This window comes from Dermacentor albipictus, chromosome 10, assembly GCF_038994185.2.
Source record: "Dermacentor albipictus isolate Rhodes 1998 colony chromosome 10, USDA_Dalb.pri_finalv2, whole genome shotgun sequence".
Lineage (NCBI taxonomy): Eukaryota > Metazoa > Arthropoda > Arachnida > Ixodida > Ixodidae > Dermacentor > Dermacentor albipictus.
In genome coordinates this window covers 35,325,437-35,348,263 of record NC_091830.1, presented here as the reverse complement: position 1 = coordinate 35,348,263, position 22,827 = coordinate 35,325,437, and the positions used below count along the sequence as shown (strand labels likewise).

At 44.0% G+C, this 22,827-nt stretch overlaps 1 protein-coding gene across 23 annotated transcripts in view; it reads right to left on the bottom strand.

Moving 5' to 3' along the window:
- The window catches only part of LOC139050998 (uncharacterized), a 458,593-nt gene extending 436,036 nt beyond the window's left edge, over positions 1-22,557 (bottom strand). For all 23 annotated transcript variants that reach the window (XM_070527963.1, XM_070527975.1, XM_070527974.1 and 20 more), the window contains exon 1: positions 22,286-22,557. The gene's annotated coding sequence lies outside the window, so the exon portion shown is untranslated. The remainder of the gene's footprint in view (positions 1-22,285) is intronic.
- Between the last annotated feature and the right edge of the window lie 270 nt (positions 22,558-22,827).

Below are 22,827 nucleotides of genomic sequence, written 5' to 3'. Positions count from 1 at the left end.
CCTGGGGTTCTTTAACGTGCAACAAAATCTAAGTACACGGGTGTTTTCGCATTTCGCCCCCATCGAAATGCGGCCGCTGTGGCCGGGATTCGATCCCGCGACCTCATGCTCAGCAGCCCAACACCATAGCCACTGAGCAACCACGGCGGGTAACCTGCACTTGCAATTAAGATTAACCAAGGCTGAGCATGCTATGCTTTAGCTTTCGCTACATATATCCTGGCATAGCCGAGCTAAGCCACATCGAACTTTTTTTAACCAATAATAAATTAGAGGTGCTTGGTGAGAGCTAAAGAAATTTAAGAATTAAAAGAAAGGCGGTTTGGAACCATATACTGGGGGTTGCTGTAGGGCAGCGTAAAAAAGACAAAAATGAAATGGAGAGAGAGAGCAAGATCAGAGCGCATTATGACTGCAGCTGTTTACAGCACGCGATAGCTGATAACATTAGTCGGGGCTGTACTAACCTGAGCAGGTCCTTAGATGTGGCATTGGGTGAATGAAGGGGTGTTCAAAAATAAATAAGATACGATGAACTAAATTGCCGGAAGGAGTAACAGGTCCAGGAATAAAGGTAATAAAGATAAGCAAGGAACATGATTATACAATTTGAATGAATGCTATAGGTTGTTCAGAGAAGAACCCGCCGTTGTAGCTTGCTCTCTATGGCGTTGCGCTGTCGAGCTTGAAGTAGCGGGTTCAATTCCGACGAAGGCGGCCGCCGAATTTCGATGGGGGCGAAATGCGAAAACACTGGTCTAGGTTAATTTAGGCACGAGGAAAATAACCCCAGGTGGCCAATATTATTGTGAAGTCCGCCTCTATGGTGCTCCTCATAATCAGATGATGGTTTTGGAAAGTAGCACCGAAGAATTTGATTCGCATTTCTTTGGCGCGGTCGAAATGTGCAGGATTGAACAAAACAGCGACAATTAAAAACAAACGAAAACATTCAAATGAACAACTAAACCAGAGCAGAGTTGACGATTAAAATCCCAATGCAAGCTATCACGGAAAGTGTGCCGATCAGATATGAAAACGATGCGTTCGGAAAGATAATTCTTGGCCTCAGACGGCCTGCCTTATTGAGCGCGTTTTCGAAATGTGCGTTATCCGTTTCATTGACAGTACGGACACACGGAAGCTGAACATACTTTTGATAGTTAGAATTAGTGATGACAAACAAAAACTTCAACCATGGCGGTGAATCTAAGTCTAGCCCTCTGCTAGCCGTAAAGGATGGGATAAGCCACTTTGATAGTTATAAAACAAAAAAAACAAAACAAAAGTAATTTAGGATTTGCACCAGACGGCTTCACGAGAAGTTCTACGTATTGTTTCTTTTGCATCACAACTTTACCACCTCGGCGATAAGGAGGGCTTGTACTTGTAAAAAATATTCGAGATATTTTCAGAATAAAACTTACCTATGGTCAATTTGAGAAATATTTTATACAAATATTGAATGCTGCCAAAATTAGCGAAATATTCTCGCTGCAGGTCGGCAAATAGTCTCCTATATGACCGGCGCCACATCTTTAAAAGAACATACATTTCCAGCAGCTTACAGAACACTGAATTATAATCTGACACTGGAGGCGTAATTGTAGAAACGCCATTCTTACAACCATAAGATATCGTCCGTTGATAATTAAAGAGTTTATTGCCTGTGGAGAAGCCAGAAATGCAATGGCTGAAATCGACTCTGAATTCCTCAAAATAAATCGATGAATCAGGCTTCCAAATACCGCGAGAAGAACGCACACTGGCCTGCGAGAGAGAGCATTTCTTCAGCTGGTGTGTTCCATGAAATTCGAACGTTTCTGCAGGGTATGCCGTTTTACCACTGTATAAACCTTCCGCAAATGGATGATTGGCACTACAGCCTATGACCACTGCATCGCAGAGAAACAGTTCATCAAGTTATGTGCCAGTGCCCTCAGGGCATTGTACAGATAAAATCGCGTACCATCGTGTTCAGCCATTGCTACATAAAAGGTAGCTCGTAGCACGAGTGCATTCCGCATTGGCTCCAATAACTGCAACGTATAGGCTAAAATTGCTTCATTTACTAAGTGCACAACTGTAGAACGAATGTCGGTGAGCGTCCGTGTTTCTGTCCATGCTTAGCTTCGCTACTGTTCTGTGCATCATTCCTAATATTCAAATAATTTATCCCCATTCATACTTCTAAAATTATAACCGTACCGTTAGCATAACAACAATTGAAGACGATCTATCTCTTCAACAACTTGCAACTCGCAGAACAATAACACGTTCGACCCTGTTTTACAAGTTTTATTACCATTCCTCCCTTAACAGTAACTTCCTTTTTCAGCCTCATTACCTGTCGAACCACATCGATCTTCAACAAGGACGTAATTCAAACAAGCACTACTGACACTCTCAGTCAATCTTTTTTTGCCAAATCATCGTGGCAGAGGAAGCACGTTCCCGTTGCAATTGTCTGCGTTGTCAACAGCAAACTCTTCGATAAGGCATTAGCAAACATTGTATACCTACGAATTATTAACAACTTATTTACCATATTTGACGTACTTGCAAAGCATTAAGGATGACACTAAAGTTAAGATTGGTAACTAAGTTAATATTGTATTAACCTGAATAATTAAGATGCTATTCTTGTTTACAATGTTTGTCGTACTTGCAAACTATCGGGCAAGAAACTAAACAGCACTGTATAATTATGAATTACTAATATGGTGCATCGTTTCCTTTTCGTATTTCAATGTTACGCTTCTCGTTCTGGCACTCCCTTCTCTAATTGCTCTCGGGCCTTGAGAGTAATATAAATAAGTAAATGAATAAATAAAAGCAGGTTCGTAATGTTACTAGTTGCGCTTCGTTTCTAAGAACTAAAGGGAACAGTTCTGTAGAAAAATTTTGCACTTAGCGGAAGTTACGTGAACGATATTAAGAGTGCATTTATGGACAATAACCTCATGGAATGAAAAGAATAGTGCACACTCCTAATATCATCAAGCGGTGCTTACGGGCATTCATAAAGTATGTATTATCGACATCGTAAATTTGTAAATGTTTTGCAAACGCAGCCATTCGTAACTCTTATTCATGTTCGCTAAGAATTATTTACGTCATGCGACGACAAAAAGAAATGCGGAAGCTTTCATGTGTAAAAAAACATGGACGGCTTTTAATAACGTGACAAAAGTGCTATTAACGGCATACATTGAAATTTGTCTTGCAGCCCATGCTTGCAATATTAATACGTTAGCATGCTTCATGTACTTCACAAGCTTCTCGGGGGTTATCTACATATGTTCATATCTTTCTATTTATGCGTCTTTGTATACAACCGTTCTTTCGCCAACCTGCATCGGGCTGCTGTGCCGAGGGAACAGTGTTCGAAACCAACCTTCAGAACGACTTGGCAAACTCGGTATGTGGCAATGTGCACAGGCTGTGTACTTGACTGGTGTTGGTTTTGTTTTGTTTTTTATTATTATTACTAGAATGTATGTACTTGATTCTATGGCCCCCTTACTCAATCACTATGTAGGGGCCTTGTAAGGTACCTTAATATAAATAAATAAATAAATAAAATGTGTGCATATGGGCCGGTCTTCAAAGAACCTCTTCCACGCCGACATGGGTGAAACGCACAGCCAGGATTCGATAGGTACCGTTGTTCGAATAAACTCTTTCATAAACGCGTCACGGGGTATGTGCCAGTAGGTGCATTCCACTCTTCAGAGAACGTCTTTGACAGCAACTTGGGTAACCAGGTATGTGCACACTGAGAATGTGTCACGCTACAACGACAGAACAAAGATCCTTTAAATTCCTCCGACGCTAATCTGCATCGAATCCACGTCACTAGGGTTCCTCAAGATCCGAAACCTGACATGTCAACAAACTGCGCCACAAATGCACTGGGCATGTGCATTCAATGTACATTCAATGAAAATTCAACGTAGATTCAACGCCATTCAATGGATATTCAATGTGAATTCAATGGTTTTGCAATCAGCATCTTGTCAACTTCGCTCACTCAGTATGTGCCACTGGTTGTTCGGCAAGCGACGCTACAATTCTCTGCCTTCGCAGGGCACCGGCGCGCCACGCTTCTCGTCTCTCGAAGGACGCAACACTAGATCAGGACTGCGGTGTTGTCCATTTGCTTCAGCGTATAGCTCGCGCAATAAAGAACACGATACCGGATGATGGAGTGGAGGGATCAAAACAGGCCAGCCATTTCTTGCACCAAGAGGTCAGCGAGTTGATTGAGTCGTATACTTTTCTTTACTGCCCGCTCACACAGCTCATCGCACTTTATCGCCATTGTCTCTCCGATGGCCGCTTTCCACCCGACGATTCGAACAAACGGAATCGAATGCATGGAAGGGGGGAGAATACGAATGGTCTCTCGTTAAAGCAGATCCGGCATCCCGGCGAACGGTCGTCAGTACATACACATATATAATCACTGCAGTAGGCACTTTACGAGTGTATGCCGGCGGGTGCCTGTGTCACTAGTCTGTTTACAGTAGAGTTTCCTGCAAGTGTTATTGGAGGGAAATGAAAGCCCTAGTTCGGCATGGCTAACTGCGCAGACAATAGGACGAGAAAACGTAAATTACAGATGCGCCATTGTCCCGTCTTCAGGACCGTTCATGTTGACCCTAAACTAACCAGCCAAGCCTAGAGCCCTACAGTAGCACTACACTCTTAAAAAAAGGTCTTCGTACTTGCAACATATTTGTAACACTGGCTCCGTATAACTGCAGTTGGTAACGGTGGGGTTAAAGACACTCCATACAAACAAGAAAGTCACTGTTACTAATCGATGGGAGCACCAAACGGACCCACGAGCAGCTGCAATATATGCAATATAGGCTAGATGCTTTGTATCTGGTTGCACTAACTGTGTTTGGAGTTGGTAGCTAAGACAGATCATTATCAGTGACTAATTTGTTCAGTTACTAATTTTACTCGCTCTACCGTTACTTACTGTAATTATGTAATGTATGTTGTGTATGTAATTATGTAATGTAACTGTTACTTCAAAATAAGCTAAATAAAGAGCGCGCTTATTTGCGCTGCTTGAATTGCCAAGGAAATGATGGGTAGTGGATGCATGTGCGTAAAAATTAATCTTTCTAGATTGTTACGGCTTTGTGGCTTGGCAAATTGGCCATTCTCAGCAAAAATAAACGTGTTCTAAATGCAGCCATTCGCAACAATTAGTGATGTTTCTAGGACTTACTTCCCACGTGCGTCAATAAAAAAAATGAATGCTTTTAAATTTAGGAACACCAAACATCTTAAATAAAGACACAATAGTGGTATGTGGTGGTCATTGTCATGGTGTTGGGTTGTAGCAGGAGGTTATCATCTTGCCTAAACATACATTTTGCTATGCTCACTCGTAGGGTTAACCAATGGCCAAAACCTATGACATTAGATGTCACATGTTGTGAAACCAAAGGATCTGATATGGTGAGTCGGTGTCTAACTCTGGCCCGACGTGAACCTGGAAGGTCATCTCGCGTGCTCTAAGTCTAAAATTTTCTCAACTTTGCTAACCAGTTTCCCTGGTATATTGTAGCACACTTTCCTTCTTCAGTTAGTCAGCATTTACAGTTGCTTAGATCTCGAGCTGCAGTATGTCGGAAATGTGGGAATCAGCGTGAGATTAGGGAAAACATACATGAGCTATTATTTGTAAATTAAATACATTAGTGCGCCAACTACGTTTGTCAAATTATTACAGCTCAACTAAGTGTGAGCTTATGACTCGCACTGAGCAAGGATTTTTTTATTAGTTTTGCACAAACTTAGTCTTCTATCAAAAATAACTTCATGAATCAAGAGTATCAACTACAAAGCATCTTCAATGTCATGTGATGGCCAGCAAGTAAAGACAATAAAGTTCCTTACATACGACGCATGCATTCTAAAGAGATAAGCGATCAGTCATTCAGTATGAAAACAAAACACCAAAAGCGGTAGCAAATTGACTATGGAGTTCTGCTGAAATGACTACGTTTGCAGGTTCAATCATTGCTGTTGCTGTCGCATTTCGATGAAGGTGAAATTCAAAAACGCGCGTGTATTTTGACTTAAGTTCCTGTTAAAGAACCTGAGGAGGTAGAATTTAATCCGGAGGCCCCCAATACGGTGTACATCATCATCAATTCTGGATTTTGGCGCGTAAAACGGCAGAATCTAATTTATTTTTAACAACAGGTGCTTTATAGCTTCTTCTGTGCAATTGACACTGTCCAAAAATCGCATTACAAATAAAAAAACGTTCTCAAAAGCAACACCTAATCTCAGGTGACAGTGTAGGTTATCTTCATGCCAAATAACACCGGCTAAGAGCTGTTATTTCAATCGTGGATCTTTCGTGTAAGCGCTCGTAAGTGAACTCTGTTTGATTTCACATATTTAACGGGAAGGTGTATGGACAAGACCACTCGCTTCGCTACATTACAGGGCATGTGACATTAGGAGATTGGTGTCTCCCAAAAAAATCGTGACCCACGAGAATATGAGGTCATTGCTATAGTGACGCCAAATACGCACATTTAGAACATATTAATCACTAATCGCGTTTCTACACTCACAAATTATTAGAATATATTTACCATTGGGACACACCCTACTCGCGATTTGCATAGAAGGAACAAAAATGTATCCGCTGCCATATATTTCCCTCATAAAAAGCGGCCAAACAGTTTCACACTAGTACTAACGCCTATTTTTCCCTTTTGTAGGCTATTTATTAACGAAGTGTCGTCTCTTATTCACTAATAAGACATTTATTTCTGTTCAGTATAGTGCTTTTTAGTGGATGTCTTCCAAAGAACTGCTGGCTCACTCTTGCAGGCCTGAGAAAGCGTTGAAAGCAGTTCACGAAAGCAAAGCTTTCTTCAGCAGGGGTAAGCAGCATTACGAAAAAAGAAATTATAAGATATCCGCAAAACGATCTCAAGACACCGCCCAATCTCATCACTGCAACAGAAAAAAATTGCAAAATGTCGGAGACAATGTTCTCGTGGTCAGAATTTATCGCGAATATTTTCTTATTTTTATCTTTCTCCGCCAAAAAGAAGCGCATACTTAAAAAGAGGCGCGCTTCCGTTTTTCTTTATTCCTGCCAGCATATCAGAATGAATGGGAATTTTCTTGCATTGTTACCACTCAGCAAAATATTTTCATACAGAAGGTTAAAGCTCTGCAAAACCAAGACAGTAAAAAGAAAACACGAAAGAGAATTATGGTGCTGGTTCATGGCGCACTACTGAGGTTCGGCCATTAGGTGCTTACTCTTGCGAACTTCTTTTATGCGCTCTCTCTTGCGCGATAGTACGCTCCCAACTTAATGAAATGTAGCACCAGAGAGTGTTTTTTTCTTACGTTTTCTTCATTTCGAAACGTTTGCTTCTGCCTCCGAAAGTGTGCCCCAGAATGACGAGACGCACTTTAATATACGCCCAAATTCACATTCGCACGGACACGTGCGTGTACACGCACATGAGCAAATACACAGACAAACGCATCTCAACAAACGAACACACATGCATCGCCATCACAATAGCGCTATTCAGCCTCAGTCATGAGCGCATTGCCCTATAGAAGCCTGTACGCCCATATTTCACGTTAGCGTATACTTTTCATTGCTGCTTAGCCGCACCGAGACAAGTCTGTTTAGGACCAGCCATACAGCGTGGACCGGTTGCATCCCTCATTCAAGTCTCTGTGTTATTTCTTCATCGCGTTACAGTGTTTTTCAATTACCAGTGGGTTGGCGGCGAGATGGCCATACCATATAGTGTAGCGGTATAGTACACAATGATGTCGCCGTTTATTACTGTTTCGCGCCGCAGTGGCGTCTGCCCAGACAGATGCGTTTTCAGTTGAATCGTCCTGGTTTTCGTATTACACAAATCGGGTAGATACTTGCGAGAGCGCAATGTAACTGCTCAGCATGGCTTAGATGCAATCACGAGAAACTCGTTTTGCTTTGTGGTCATCGAACCTAAGTCAGGTTTATACGCCTTCGTGCTTTCTAAGAAGGCACGAAATGATACGAACATTCAACGTGCGCCTACTCTAGAGGAAGATGGCTCGCAACAGTAATGCACAAATTCACACAGTCCTTGGCACAACCACACGTTCAATACTATAGCGAAGTCGACAGCCGCTTGAAGGCCCCGTATCAAGCTTACATTTTCTGATTATTGAGTGGGGTTCGGGTCCAAGGGTTGCACTTTGACTGTAGTAAGTAGCAGAAATAGAGGGCTGCTGAATTCTTCAAGGAGTATCATTGCACTTGACTTTCATTTTTCCTTCGTGCGCTCTAGAAAATCAATTTACTGGCTCGCTGCTCACTTGCCAAACTCGGTTCACTGTTTTTCAGCAAGCAGCATACTGAAGGGCAACATTGAACAATACTGTATTTGCTAATCATTTTTTTTCATCCATTGTCTTTTTAGAGCTTTCGTGAGCCTGTTAATGAAAAACCAGAGGAAATAGTAACTAATTCTTGTCCGAAACAGCCTGAATTGCCTGTCAAACTACAATAAAAGAACTATACCAATTACACACGTGAGCAAATTTGAATGCGGTTTGTCTAATGAAAGGAGCTGCAATGTCTCCGTTGACCGAGCTTCCGCACTTGAATAACAATTGAGCTTTTACACGCACATTCCTGATTTGAAAGTACTATTTCATGTTGGCATATTTTCTTCTGACACGTAAGCATTCTTTTACGAGTACCACAGCAGAAATTGTCTGTCGCATGACGCTTTGTATCTACAAAATAAACGCGTAACTGGGCATGTTAAAATATATAATTGTTATAGTAATGCTATAGAAGATGATTGGTAGCGCTTCATGGTAGTAACAAAAAAGAAAAAAAAGAACTATGCCAATTATCACTGCAGGATATTTCAACATATACATTTCTTTGCTTATAAACAGCTGGTTCTCTGCAGTATCTAGAATAGGACTTCATACTTCCCCATGCCACCGACATCCCAACTGCCAGAAAGGGTGGTGTGATCGATGAAAAGTGCGGGAGGGGTCTTGACGTCCTGGACATTGTAAAGTACATTTGACGCTATAACAGCACCCACTGTCCAGTACTCTGTACGCTCGAACCAGCATAGAAGAGAAAAAAGAAAATAGCAGAGATGAAAAACAAGCAGCTACGGTGGCCCAGGAACAACGATACATTCAAAGCGAAGGAGAAGCAAGTCCCCACCTGCAGTGAAGAAATGCAGGCTGCCTGGTTGCGAATAGAACATTGCACAGAACGCAGCAAAATTATATTGTAACTCCGTCACTGTATGAAAATGAAATGTGCTTGGAACGTTATGATATGGTCCACGCAGGATAGACATGACAAGCAACGAAAATGCTACAAACATTCTGAGAATGATCTAATAATACGTAAGCATTCGTTCGTTCCGGAAAAGGGATGGGTAGACATGCATAAGCTTGTTAAATAAGCAAGCAAAAGAGAAGTAGCAGCCGAGCCAATGCTTAGGCATTACGAGAGAGTTTTCACCATTTATGTAGCACATTTTAGAAGAAATGTTGCACTAAAATAAAACAAACGTTCGACTCATGTTCTTTGCATAAAGTTGTTTTTCATGCGAAAGCGTCAAATGACCCATTGCAAAAAGCCGGCGTCACTCATGTAAAGCAGCACACACGGCACCTAATTCCCATTGGCTACAACGCCACGTCACGAGCGCGCCTTGACGGAGCAGAGCGGGAGAAAGGGAACACATACTGCGCCGTTAGAACACCAGGTGTTGCGTGATGGTAGAGGGCATCGTAGTGACGCCACGTCACCATCACTCTCGCTCTCGGAAACACGCGCGTGGTTCATATCTCTCTCTCTCTCTGTCTCTCTTACCTCTACTGGGCTTAGCTGCTGCACGCACGCGCCGGCCTTTGTGGTGCACGCTACTGCTGCTTGCTGCATCCGGCAGCGCTAACCACTGTGGTACATTAGTCGCCAGACAAAGGTCGAAAGACCGCTTAGCGGCATTCAATTAGAGATTAACGCTGTGGCATTCACAACACACAAGAACTGCTTAGATGTCCTCGGATTTCTTGAAATGCACGAATTAGGTTTTTATTTTTAACTTATTGTCTTTTGGTCCCATTACATGGATACCTGTTAACAGCAGCTTTGGACGCAGGGACACAGGTCAGGGAAAAAAAAAACGCCACTATGGTTTTTTGGGGAGGGACGGGGCTGTGTGCTGTGTCGCACTGTGAAAAGCTGATGTTTAACAAGATGCACGACTCCCTCCCCCCCCCCCCTAATGAAGATAGCGTTCGATGGAGTCCACGACCACGATGGAGTCCACATGATGGAGTCCACGATGGAGTCCACGATGGAGTCCATACCCTTTTTGAAGCTTTGGGACGTCAAATCCTCAATTCAGAGATGGATATCTCAAAATTAAGAGTTAGGCACTTCGTTCTGCTAAGAAAATTTGTTTAGCGGCTATCTACTGAGTTAATTTCTATACTTTAGGTATTATTTAATAAGACATATAGAAATACCGAAATCGGAGTTTGTCAGAAAGAGACACTGCTAACATAAGCGCACACGATGGTGCAACCTCATATTTGGCGGACGAAAATTTGAGATCAGGATGTGAATGTGGGATATAAGGGCCAACACAAAGAAACATCTTCTCGCGGTTCCCAATACGGAATTGTAACCCTTTGAATATCTTGGATCGATGTCATAACAAATCATGGCGCAATTAACGCGCAAATGAATAAATAGAAAAAGACAGCCTGCAAGCTGGCGTATGTGGTTTTTTTTTGTGCCGGTCTGTGTGCTTCTGCACTACGACTGCACTTGATCCCAATGCAGGTAATGCTTTCTTATCACACGGTTCGGATAAGGACAGTGAGAGGGTGTCCCGACAATTTTTTTCCATTTCAATAAATTTTTCGGATAACACAGTCGTAGCACAATTGTGTAAAAGGCTACAAAAAGAATGAAAGCGTATTGTTAAATATTTTTTACGCCCTTTCAAAGTCGGAACATGGAGCAGCTGTGTAATCCACTTGTTCTACATCGCCTCAGATTATACATTTCTCGAGCTAGAACAAACGCAAACGGGTGCTATGTCACATAAATTGGTATAAATATACCTAGAATACATGAGCCCCACCTCTGAATGCCCTTATTCTACCCGGCAGACGAACCAGCGGTTGCTGCCGTGCGAATATTTGGTGGCACTGTTAAAATTGTTGCCGTAGACGGCTCAATAGAATGAGAAGCCCACGAAAACGAAAGGTTCACGAAGACAGTATCCAGGTAAGAAACCATGCAAGCAACTTTGCTCTCCAAACAAGATGGCGACTGGGAAGGCGGCTTGCACACTCGACGGGAAGGTCGTTTGCTCATCAATCGAAAGACAGTCCCGTTTTTCTACGCGCTTAGTGCGAGCTATGTTGTATCTTTCGTAGGTTCGCACACCTAAATTGTCAAAACGCAGCGTTGATGTCTGCTTTTCCTAACTTTTGCTTGTCAGCGCCAGGTGGCATCACGGGCCAGGGGCGCCCTCGAGAGGGTCCCAGATGCGTTCCATTAGTGGGGCTCAAAGCTGTAACATGTCACCGGAGGATCAATCTTCGTCGATGAACGATGCAAATACACCTAATACTATACTCGCAGAAAACTTTCTGCGGCTATGAAGGGAAAGCTGCATGCGCGTGACTGCTGCAAATGTGTTACCACGCCGAGCAGTCCACCCGCCTTTCAGAGTGCTTTTGGTTGCTCGGAATAGAGGCTGAATTGAAGCAGCTTCCACGTGCCACGGTGTCGCGTTTGCGCAGACGCCGAAGGGAAAAGCCGCAAAATAAGGAAACTTTTAACAATCAGTGCTGTGTTCTCTCTTACTTCACTGTTGCTGATAAGGTGCCTATGTTTTCTCTTCCCCACCCTAAACGAACGGGGATGGGCTCTTCTGTTAAGAGGTAGGTGTGCTTTACGAGATAACCATGAGCTGACGTTATATATGCAGGTTTGCGAAGAACACAAATGACCGCTGACTGGTACTCTTTATCGGTGAGCGTGCAAGGGTTATAGGAGCCCGTTTCCTTGCACTAACGTTTCGGTTCACTTATATACTTCGAGTAAATATCCCCAATTAACTATGCCCAAATATATCCGCGAAGATACTAGACAAACTAGCAGAATACAGCAGATAGCAACAGCAGCAGCACCGCGAAATTAGGACGGGCAGGCGAGGAAAGTCTCGCTTTAATAACGAACAGAAACAAGAGCTTGCCTCCACCTGTGCAAACACTTGAGGGTGCGCCATCCTCTTCCTTAGCTGAAGACTGCTTCCGCTGACTATCGAAATCTGATCTTTCCAACTTTATCCACCCTGTTTGCGTCTTCAGAGTCTCTGCACCTTGCACTCGAGCTAGAGCTTCTTCTTATCCTGCTGTTGCTCTTGAATGTAACACAGCATATTTTCCTTTGACTTCTTCGTAAATATTTTTGGTAGCAACTGCAGCCGGAAAGGTCCACTTCGCGTGAGATGAACTTTTGTTCCTAGTCCACGACGTGACCGAATGAGGGTGCAAGAAAAAAAAACTTCTCCGCTAAATATAATTTTTCGCTCATCCTAAATGCATTTGCTAGATCACGTAGGTACCTTCGGCAAAATGATGGACGACCTGTTAGCACTTACAGTTAGGGTTAAGACTCGGTTCGAGGACTCGAACAGGCAAGCGCACCGACTGCAGATGCGGGATCAAAGCGTAGCGTGATAAGTCAAACTCGCTCCTTTGTATCTCTGCCCTCGTTTCAGTCTACGTAGCTGCCACCCTATACTCCACCTCAGCAATTCCGTGCAGTCCCTCAAGGCCTACAGGCGTTCGCATCAGCAAACCAAATACAGAATCGCAACAACGTCTACTCTACCGTCCGCCTCTGATCACCAATTGTGTGTCGCCTACTGAACGGAAGCTTCACGGAACGACTATGAAAGCACAATAGCCGAGGCTTCTTTAATTATGCACAACGTGTAGACTGCTCCCGTTGCTGAATGCCCGACATGAGCGGAGCTCTCAGCCGTACTGCCGGTAAATTGTGATACGGAATACGCTGTCCCGACTCATGTAAAGACTTTCCGTCGCTAAGCCGATGAAAGCCCTTGCAGTCAAAAACGGCAAAGTATATACGACAAGTAACGCAGGCTGATACCCAAGTGGAGACGAGGTCACCTTTGCCCTCTGCCATTACCTCTTAATGCATGTCGTGTTTTTTTTTTCTTCTGACATCTCGTGCTTTTTTTTTCTAGTCACTAGATTATATCAAGAGAGATTTCTTTTAAGTCTCGGAGAGACTTCATTTAGCTCAGCTCGAAGACGCATCTTGAGCTTCTCTTGGCACACAGCTATACCGACTCGCACGCTCTGCGTCTCCAGGAAATCTCGGTACTATGATCTCGCTTCTTTCAGTTCGAATTTTAGGGAGATGTGTGCGTGCGACTCTTTTTACGCTTGAGAGTTTCGCCTTTCTACGAAAACATTTTGCCTTTGCACAGGTCTTTACGTACTGTTGGGGTTCATTGGGGCATAATGGGACGACCCTTTAGAGACTGCTGTGTGCTGGGGTTCCGCCTACCAGGTCATATTCTGTGAACAAGTAGGGTGGCTTCCCTGTGCCTTTGAAGTAAATATTCTCCCAATACGAGCAATACGCCATGGAGCAGTTCCGTGGCGTAGAATTTATTGTATGCTCTTTCGTGCAGGAAATAGTCTTTCTAATACAACCTACGCTCTTTTTTAACTGCGACTTACCGGAAACCTTGTTATCCTTTTCAAAGTAGCAGCGCAATGTTATCGTGAACAACTCTGTGCACTCGTAAAGAAATCAGTCACCCGTTAGAGAGGTGACCTCTAACCTTTTTTTAGCAAAGACCTTCCATATCACGCTCCAACTGGAGACGAGAGGTGGGACTTCAAAATCACACGGAAGACTATTCACTGGCCCCCCTTGACGCGTGGTTGTGGTAGCGAGTCAGGCAAGAGCACTTCGGCAGAAGACTTCCTGCATTTCTTATTCGGACATTTTAAACCCTTTTGTGTATATCCTGCTGTACGTTGAATCTTTTTCATGGCATTTCAAAAGTTATTCCTTGACTCGATCCTTTGGGTTTGGTCAGGCACGTATGTGCTTGGGTCGCAGCGATCTCGGAGTCATATCATCTGGTCGCGTATCTATATCTTTCTGTGTATATGTGTGTTCGTATGCTACCGTTCTGATTTGGGTCCATCATAGTGGAAATGGGACAAAGTGTTTGTCCTTCGGCATTAGTTGTGAAAACAGCGCCATATGCGCCGAACAAATGAATCAAACGGGGTGGCGTTGCCATTATCATGCCACTATGATGACTCGTCGGCGCCATTGTAATAGACAGCTGCTTTGAAACAACGCTTCTCACCCCACGTGGGTTAAAACTGAGCGCTTTGCGGAACAATGTAAACAAAAAAATGCCCTAGTTTTAATGTCCTTAAACTGCACAGTTAGTTATGTGGGACACCGTGTGTGAAGGCCTCCGGTTGTTCTTTGACGTACACGCAAAATAGGGGTGTTCATGCGTTCTGCCCCATCGGATAGCGGCCGTCGGGGCCGGGATTCGAACTTGCTACCTCGTCGACAGCAGCGCGACGCTTTGGAACTTAGCCAAATTGGTGGATCCCAAGAGGTTACGGGGCTTGCCCCCTCAATACCTTTAGTGTAACGTACGGAAACGCAGGAGTAAAAAAAATAACAAAAAGAAAAAGAATTAAGAAACGCTGCTGGATAGGGCGCCATCCGGTGACTCCTGTCAAACCTGCGCGAGCCAAGACAAACACTGTTCTGTTGTGACTGTATGCGACAATGCATTTACACGATGTATGTACCACCCGCTGACTAGACAATGCGTTATTAGGCGACAATATCATTTGTACTTTTGAGACTTTCATCCACATATGTGTGGAGACATTTGCCTTGTATATTTTATGCACCATGTGTTCCATACGTCATTGTCTTCCTGTGGAAACGTTGCGTGATAAGTCCTGGTGCTTGTGTGAAAAAATTCTTTGATATGTAATCTTGAACCTTGTATGATGTATGACGGAACCACCCAAGAGATAAGGCGTAGCCGGCGTCTTAAATTGTGCGCCAACATCTCCTTATATCATATTAATAAAAAAAAAGCGCACCTCCTGCGTCTTCTCTCTAATTGCCGAGATATGTCGAAAATTGGGTGCTCCAGCCACTCATAAGTTTTGATTTAGGTGATGTCATTATTATGCGTACGCATAAAAAGCCGAATTCACCACCTATTTCACCACGCAAGCGCTAGTGCTGCCGTGGATACAAACTGTACTGAAGCGGGAGCCAGGGCACCAGCCAGTTTGGCAGCGGTATTTCTTAAGGTGCATAAACGTTAAACAAGTTTAGCGCGCCTTACATGGTAAGCCCTTGGCTGGGTAACCCTTAGAATAGGTGCACAAATCCCCATTTATAAGGTACATTGTAATTATTACAATAAAAATTATGGGGTTTTACGTGCCAAAACCACTTTCTGATTATGAGGCCCGCCCTAATGGAGGGCTCCGGAAATTTCGAACACCTGGTGTTCTTGAACGTGGACCTAAATCTAAGCACAGGGGTGTTTTCGCATTTTGCCCCCATGGAAATGCGGCCGCCGTGGCCGGGATTCAATCCCGCGACCTCGTACTCAGCAGCCCAACACCATAGCCACTGAGCAACTATGGCGGGTGTAATTAACACAAAATTTCGGTACATTGTTGCCCTCGAGAAAGTTAAAATTTAGAGGTTGCTGCGTAACCTTCGATTCTCTAAACGCAAATGTTACTTCTAGACGTGTTAAATTTAGGGATTACTTCAGATACTTATACGGCTCTTTTTTCTTTTGATGGCACTCTATGTATACAGCCAAGCTAGAAAATTTACAATGTCCTGCTTGAGACATATACGTCCTCGTACCTGCCACACGAACATATTTCGGCAAATGAGCGGCGAGGACACTGCTGTTTCATTTCCGCACATAAAGCATTTGCGTTTTCTTTAGCACGCCATTCGCGAGCTTTGCAATAGCCTAAAAAGTGCGCGCGAAGACAGTGACACTTGTTCGCGTACTTTAGCTGCTTGCATTTGTTTGTGAACGCTATTCTAATGGCTCGCAGTAAATTTTGGGTTAATATTTAGAAACAAAAAAATTAAATAAGAGTGACTCCTCCATCGCTTCCATGGTCACAACTAGCGTACCGAAGTCATTGTGCGCACGTGTAGATTGATTGATTGATTGAGTAACTTCGATTTTACAGTCCTGCAGAACGCGTATTAGCTCGTCGCGGGCCGCTCCCACGTCGGGACCGACAGGCATAGCACAACCTAAATTAGAGGTGCGCCGTACAAAATTAATCAAACAGTCCGCTGCCATAGCTTACAAGCACCGGTATCTTGCAAGTGTATCCGTGACAGCCATTGGGTAGAAGCTGCTGGTCCTTCTTAATTACCCGAGCTCAGGCGTGGGCGGGCTTAGCGTGTCATATTCTTTCGTGGTCATTATTTTTTGGCCCTTGCGGCTCGCGGCACATTCATCGCTACGGGCCGCATCGTTTCTTGCTCAACGACGTCGGGCCTAATTACGCGGCGTCGTCCCGCCGGAACGTCCCTGGGGGTTGTTTTCCCGTGTCAACAGCCCTGTAGATACCCCGCCCACATCCCGGCTTGGGAAAGCATGGGGAGTATTCTCAGTCACGGGCCGGACTGGAAGATTCCCGAATAGTCTACCAGAAGAACGTGACAAGGACACGAGAAAACAAGAAATCTTCCATGGATTTTCCCCGTCACTGGTTGTATTTGGGCTGCGAACACGTCTTTGTATAGTGTGTTGTCGCGACCTTGTCTACAGATGAAGTAATACCGGTAAAGCAGTAAGAATACCTACCTGGGAGCGTAACGAGTCGATAGACTACCACCGTATCCCTATTTGTGAAACAATTTTGCCTTTATACGGAAAAACGTAACTGGGACAGAACTGTTCTGAAAAGCAAGCGTCAGCAGCTAAACTTGATTTTAGACATAATATCAGTCAAGGCGGCGGTCAACCAATGAAAAATAACAGTTACAAATGAATTTTTGTGTGCGCCTGTGTTCGGCCCTGTTTTCTTAGTGCGCAATCATGTACTCCATGGTTTATGCATTGCAATGCATTCGCAATAATCTTTATGTTTAAGTTAATGAAAAGCAACTCAACTTCTGTGCCTGCTTCGTAAGACATACAGAATGATAGATGACTGTTCATTACGTCAACCTTTCGTTAGCACGCACCTGCAGAGAGAATTTATGAGCAAACTCATGCAGCAAGTTACCATCACTAAGGGCTAGAGAGCACTGAAATTTATTTCGCAAGCACATTTGGCGGAAATTTTACGAAGTAAGCACTAATGTGCGTTTTCTCTTTCTTTCTCTCAGTTCAGTTTTGCGGCATTTCCCACATCAGAGCCATTGAGCGACGCTGTGTTTCAGATGGGTTTGAGAATCAACTGCTCGGAAATCTGTTGCTGTTCACGCTAAACAGAGCGGATATTTACACCGAGTGCTCACCGGCAGTTCGCAGCAAAATGTCATGGTTTGTAAATTCTGCACTAACACGATCACCGGGCAACAGGCGCTAAGCACGGTCTTGTGACACCGAACCTTGGGCTTAAGAAATACGATATTCGAAAGCATGCGGGAGTGGTTCAAATACGCGTACACTGGTATTTATTTATGTATTTATTTATTTATTTATTTGTTTGTTTATTTGCTCCTGCCAGCTTGTACGCCAGACCATGAGCAGGAATGGATTATACAGTACGCTCTATAGTGCATCTGAATAAGAAAAAGAGAGAGAGAGAGAGGAATACTGGAAGGCAGGGATGGTAACCAGCCAATAGTCTGGTTGGCTACCCTACGCTGAGGAATGGGAGAAGGGGAAGAGAGGGAAGGGAGAGAGAAGGTGTAGATACGTGTACGGACAGCACTTGAGTTAAAGCCGCTCCCGCAAACTAGAAGTACTGAGAAAGCACAAAAGTGCCTTCACTACCTTCTGAGCTGATGATCGGTCAGGACGGTGCTCTAGAATTGTATGATCACAGAGGATGATCATTTAATTTTCTCACTGTGCTGCAGAAAGATTGTCTTTGTGCTTGAAATTGAGGACAATGGCACAATGAGCGGTCAATGTTCTTCTCGCATCCGCAAACATCACATGAAGGACTATCAGTCATTCCAATTAGTGCTGAGTAAAAGAATACAACAAACACAGGCAGTTCTGGACAGTGCACACTGAGGAATGCGATTGACATGTCAATCACGGCGCTCAGTGCAATAACAATTTTAAAATGCTTCAAGACGGTAGAGGCGTGGCATTCATGATGGTTCGATGATGCAGTCTATAGCGGGCTCTACGACCTCGTGTGTTTCTTTATTCTTTGAATACGGCGAAGCTGAAACATCTGAACTTGAACAAACGGTGAAGTCGCATGTGCAGTCAGCATCATTAGCACATTAGGCACACACTGATAAAACAAAAAGCGACACCAATAAGTTCTCCGCTTAGATATGGTTGAAACAGATAAATCGTCCTTGCTGTTAAAATAAAAATATTCTACTCTGAAGTTGGTAAGACAGCATGTGGTGGAGACGTCCAGGACATCAAGTCAGCGCAAAGCATTTGAACAAACAACGTTTTCCTACCCTTTCACGCATGATGTCGCGTCCTGATTTTCAGAGATGGCAAAAGCACAATTATATGGGATAAGGCTGTTTCCTTACAGTGAGCATGACAACTCTCTAGGTTGAATTAGGTGCAGTGCAGGGTAATATTAGGTGGGAAACCACTCTGGATTGAAAGAAGAAACATGCTCCGCCAATATCCAACACATCCGATGCCTGAATAATAAAGTATGGGGAATTTTAGAAACGATTATGTTCTGAAACCGAATGTCGCATCGTGCCCAAACATAAGAGACAGAGAGGGAGAGTTTATTTGAGGGAAGGCTGAGGTCGGCCAGAGTTTGTGTTATCTGGCCTGCTATATTCTTTTAAGAATATACGAGGTATCTAATATGAAAAGCAGTGTCTCCCTCTCTATATGATTACATTACTGGATGTTAGTGTAACAGGCCAAACTGTTTTTTTTTAGTAAAGGACTTAACACTATTTTATGTCATGTGCACACACCATTAAGTAAGACACGTTTGGCGGAGTACAACTGCGTTTAAATTCAACATAATATTAATATTTCCTGTGTTTTCTCTCTATTTGTTGTCTTTTTCTTCTTAGGGCTGTAACTAAAAAATCAGCGCCATTCCACTCTGTCAAGGTGGAGGACCAACGGAGCTGTATACATGGTCATAAATATGTTGATTGAAAATAAAAGGCCCACATCACAATAAATTTCATTTGTTCGACAATTTTTTGTTGTTTAATTAAATTACATCCTCAATGCTTTCTTTTTATTTTTAACCTTCTTTTGTTTGCTTTTCTGAATTTTTATTATTTGGTCACCAGGGTGACTGTCACTTGATGATCGCCACAATATACGCCCAGTGGCTCCGTGGCAACCTCGAAATGTTCTTGTCCAATCTGAGGTCTACGCACTACCGATGACGTGTCGTGGGCACACTGATAAATGTGTAAAACTGAATGCCGACCCTTTCCTAGAGAAATTCCATGAACCACTTTCCGTCTGGCGGTGACGCGTCTATGTTGAAATCATCAACAATTACGATGGGAGGGGAGTCGGTAGGAGTGATCCAACTAAAGGTGCATTATGTGCCGCCCTCTGTCGCCGCGCACAATCCCACTTGTGTTCGCGATGGTGTTCTTTGTAGGTGCGCTGTTCTTCCGCAGTCCTTACCGCACATGGTCTACCCATTACAAGGCTGGAAGGGAACTGAGATAAGGTGATGGGCTTTGCCGATAAAACCCGTGACGTTAAACCGCAATATATACTAAAGAATGTCTATTTCGGCTTTACTTTTTTGTTGCCATATTTGTTTACAGCGACGCTGTGTATGGCTAGGGTGTGGGAAAAAAATGTGTCCGAGATGCTGGCACATATAAATCTTGTGGGCCGATCCGCGTAATAGTGCAGAAAGGGTCCAAAGCTCAATGACACATACTCCTGTAGGCTCTGGACCCTGCAACGCGCCCTTGAACTACCCTTGTCATATGCGGGACTCAAAGACGTCCCAGAAAGAAGGGTAAGAACAGATGTCCTTGAAAAAAATGTTTTGCACAAGTTTTTGAAAGGTATTCTTAAAAATGACAACCATTCCACTCCGTGGAGATAGAATGGCAGCGAAAACTGACGAGAAAGTCAAAGCTCTACAACGAAAAGCAAAATGATTTCGCTGCCATTCCATCTTCACAGACTGGAACTGTTGTCATTTGTTCGGTCAGCATCGCGTGAACGTTCTTCCTCGGTGGTCGTTTCGCGCCGGCGCTGTGTGCATTCTGCTTGCCTTTCAATCCGGCGCTCCTCGTTCGCATGTTGTTCTTCGGGCGTACGAAATATACGTGTCCAACCCAGCGATAACGTAGCTGTCTTTAGCGCCAAAACCTCCCCGGCTTATATACTGCGATCACCTTGACGCCACGCTATTGTTCACGACAATCGTTCTAATTTGTTCCACATTTTGACATCTGCGCCGCCGCATTACACCCGCACGTGATAACACACAAAGCAAGCAATGAAACCCATTGCGTATCGGTTTGTTAGAAATCGCTAAGTCCACTTTTGTTGCCGGTTGCCGAAAAATCTATGTAAGGTTAGTCATATACAGCTTTCCCGGTGAAAATTCTCTGTACACCCATGTCGGCTTTCTTTTATTGCGAAGGAAATTACAGGGAGACTTCAAGCGAATTTTCGCCCTTGGCGTCGCCGTGAAGTGCCGTTCACTAAGGTTTAAAAATATGCAAATGCCACGCAGCTCGACAGAAACAAAATAACGTGTGCCGTCGTTTGGAGATACTCGGATTATTTTTTTTTTGCATCCCGCCTAATTAGTCTCAATTCTCAGATGCTATAGTTAGACGAAAATAGTCAATGAAAAAACTACAGAGTAAAAGGAAAAACTGCCGTTGCAGCCTTTCTGTTGGTCTACACTTGCTGCACAAAAGTGTTCTTCCGAGTGGGGAAGAAGCACGCGAATATACGCAGCCACTCGCGCTATCGCACCAGCGCGCCAGGCCTTGTGTGAGTGGACAGGGCTTCGCCGTGTTGCGACGTACCGTCGCTCTCGCTCTCGATAGCCGGTGCTCGCTCCGTATCTCTGTCTCTCAGCCCCAATGGGCTTATCTGGTGCGCGGGCCTGCCAGTCTTGGTGGCCGCTGCCGCTTCCACGGTCTTAAGTCGCGCATGATGTCGGTTGCTGGCTCGGCCCGCACGATCTGCTATGGTACATTACTCGTAGCGCAGAACTGGAAGGACCGCTCAGTGGCGTTAAATTGGACAAGAATGATTTCACATTCACAACTCATGTTAATGCGAAATAGAGGACACTTAGGTCTTCTCTAATTTTTTTTAATTAACGTTTTCGATCCTGAAGAATCACCCCGCACATGTCGCACCACGGAACAGGAAATGGCTTCCTCAGAGATTCTGCATTTCGGAAAACGAACTCATTCGAAGTACAGGATGTGTGGTACTCACACGCCCTTACCACGCGATAAATTGACACCGCTTTGGAAAATCTGCATATCATTGAATGCAGTTAGTCATAGCGTAGATCGGTAAATGGGTAGAGGCCTAGATTAGAAACCAGTACAAGTTCGCGAAGCTGCGTTAGAAAGCCGTTAGAAGCGTTGAGCGTTTTTTTTTCCGCTTGGTGTAGAACAACATTTCAGAACACAAAATAATGCGAGGCTTTAGTGAGCATATGCTTTAGTTCGTAATGATAGAGAATCGTTGCAAGGTCACTGCGTGTCTTGAAACGCACCAAAGAATTAGAGCGAGCATCATCTCAGTTGTCAACAAACCTACCTTTTTATCGATTGCACATGTAAGCGTAGGTGGTCATAAATTATGAAAACAACGCTAATGAAGAATTAAGTTAACGCAAGCTTTCACCAAGCAGAGGCTCAGAGCTACTCCAGTTGATTCATGATTTCGGCGACTACGTGACAATGCTTGCATAACGGAAAGCGAACACTTTTGCAGAACTGAATATCGCTTACCTGTCGTCATTGGGGAGCGGAAAAAACCTGGCGTACACAAGAGGGCCCGGCAAGTGTTGCTATTCCCCGACATAGCCATCTCGCCGTCTGTTACCGAGCTCGTCTACCTCAGTCGTTTCTTGATCCCCATAAAAGTGGTTGGTTCGAAGCGGGAATCGTCGCCAAAGCCCAGGAATACACACGCAGCACTTGAAAACGCCCATAGAAACAAGCGAGACAACCTAAGCGCCTAAGCCAGCTGAGCTGAGCCGCGAGCCATAGCCAGCCGTCCGTCGTCGCCGTCTGATGTTATCAGATGAAACAGGTAAACTCAAAAGCAAACTGCTTCAATATTTCTTCTTCACGCATTAAAAGTTGTCTTATTTCGATGTTGCATTAGTTCTAAAAAGCGCTGCAGCAGCAATGGCTATTGTGACCTTTTAGTTCATACAATTTTATCATTTACATTTTGCTTAAACAGCCATCCGCCACTGTGTTCACGCGAAATTCGAAAACGAAACTAATGGTTGCTTTCTGCCTGATGCGTTGTCCAAAAAAAAAAA